Here is a 2,553-nt window from a genome sequence, read left to right as displayed (position 1 = left end):
ACATTACATACAAGCAGCATGGAGGTATTTGGATGTTTTTCGGTGTGTCTTTTTGTTACGAAGACAGTTGCAACCGTTATATGGACATGCACTGCTACGGGGAGCATACATCAGTCCGACTGCCCATAAGTCCGACGGCTCATTTCTCCGACTACCCATTCTAAAGTGTTAAGGTTAGGTTTAGAGTAAGGTTAAGGGTTAGGGCTACTTAAGTCGGAGAAATGGGAGGTCGGACTAATGGACGCAAAAATAAAGAAATGTATGGTCGGAGAAATGGGTAGTCGGACGGACGTCATGCGCCCCACTGCTACGCCAAGACCCCCTGTAACTCAGAGAAGGCATGGAGGACTCTGAAACTTCTCCCAGCCCTTAGTCGACATGAGGGTGAGTAGATAATGAGTGAAATTTAATTTTGGGTAAACTATCCCTTTAAGCATCTCTGTGTAGCTTTACTTCAATTTAAAGCAGCAATGCACATAACCTAAGTTAGGTTAGCCTTTTAAAGCAGTGACAATAAAATAATAATTCATTTAGAAAATAAATTGATGTGAATTTTGCTGCTGGCACTGGATGAAAAATCAGCCCTTAATGACAGTCATCAGGAAACATCCTCTGAGAACCATGCATGCATAAAAATTCACAACTCATCTATACCATTTTTTGACTTTAGATAAGTTTTTGTGTCTTACATAGTTTTCAGATTCGGCCGAGATATAAATACATGCACATACAGTTAATCAATATAAGAATATTATATCAGGGCTTTGATGTAAGTAATATTCATGCTTTGTTCACAGGAAAAAATTCAGCTTGAAAAAAAAAGAAAAAAGATCGGTAACACTTTACTTGAATAGGTATTGATAAGCTTGACATAACACTGTCATAACAGTGTCATAACTCAGTCATGAATGTGTCATAAACATTATGTCAAATGTCATAATCGTTTATGACTGTTGTCATTAAGTGTCATTCGGTTTTTGTAATGACAACTTGACATTGTTTGGGTTGTCTTGATTATGACAACTTGACATTAATCAAAGTGACATTACCAGAAGTTGTCTTTGTCATGACAACTTGACATTAACAGAATATGCACCTATTTTTGTTTTTTATGGCAAGTTGACATAATGATTATTATAATTAGATGTGCAAGGTTACAGACCAATTCTAGCACTTGGTCATTGATGTTTGACAGGATATGGACAGGATAAATGAACCTTGAATATATATATATAAAACTCTGAATATATTGAACGAAACTCTGAATATATACAGTGAAACTCTGAATATATGGAATGAACCTTTGAATATATTGAACGAAACTCTGAATATATTGAATGAACCTTGAATATATATATATAAAACTCTGAATATATTGAGTGAACCTTGAATATATATATATATGAAACTCTGAATATATTGAATGAACCTTGTATATATATATATATATAAAACTCTGAATATATTGAATGAACCTTGAGTATATATATATGAAACTCTGATTATATTGAATGAACCTTGAATATATATATATATATATATAAAACTCTGAATATATTGAATGAACCTTGAATATATATATATATATATATATATATATATATATATATATATATATATATATATATATATATATATATATATATATATAATATATATATATATATAGTAAAACCTCTGTAATATATTGATATGAAACCTTGAATATATATATATATATATATGATATATAGTGTGATATATATATCAATATATATATATATAATATATTATAATATATAATATATATATATAAAACCTCTGAATATATGGTTGAAACTCCGAATCATAATGAGTGAAACTCTGAATATATTTGATGAAACCTTGAATATTAGTATATATATATATATATATATATATAAAACTCTGAATATATGAATGAACCTTGAATATATACATATATATATATATATATATATATAAACTCTGAATATATTGAGTGAAACTCCGAATATATTGAGTGAAACTCTGAATATATTGAATGAACCTTGTATATATATATATAAAAAACTCTGAATATATTGAATGAACCTTGTATATATATATATAAAAAACTCTGAATATATTGAATGAACCTTGAGTATATATATATGAAACTCTGAATATATTGAATGAACCTTGGATATATATATATATAAAACTCTGAATATATTGAATGAACCTTGAATATATATATATATATCAGAGGTTGCGCTAGACTTTTTCGTTGCCGGTCATTTTGACTGACGAGGTCATAAAAATTCCGTCATAATCTATTTTTACCGGTCACTTTAATTTTTTTATGATAATAATGACATATTCAATAGCACTAATTTTAATTAATTTTTTAATTCATATCAAGTCCAAACAAATTGAGCAGAGAATGCTCCGCAGCAGAGTCGGCGTCAGATCACATCTAATCGGGGGTCATTCAGTGAATGCGGGGGTCTCTCTCTCTCTCTCTCTCTCTCTCTCTCTCTCTCTCTCTCTCTCTCTCTCTCTCTCTCTCTCTCTCACGCACGCACGCATGTGTAA

The 2,553-nt window shown here is 30.1% G+C and overlaps 1 protein-coding gene across 1 annotated transcript in view; it reads right to left on the bottom strand.

The window, feature by feature from the left end:
- LOC310997646 (unconventional myosin-VIIa-like) overlaps positions 1 to 2,553 on the bottom strand; it is a gene marked incomplete at its 5' end in the record, with an annotated part of 32,044 nt that overhangs the window by 14,590 nt on the left and 14,901 nt on the right. The gene's annotated exons all lie outside the window — the stretch shown is intronic.

This window comes from Trachurus trachurus (assembly GCF_905171665.1).
Source record: "Trachurus trachurus genome assembly, chromosome: 14".
Taxonomy (NCBI): domain Eukaryota; kingdom Metazoa; phylum Chordata; class Actinopteri; order Carangiformes; family Carangidae; genus Trachurus; species Trachurus trachurus.
This window is presented reverse-complemented; position numbering and strand designations above follow the sequence as displayed.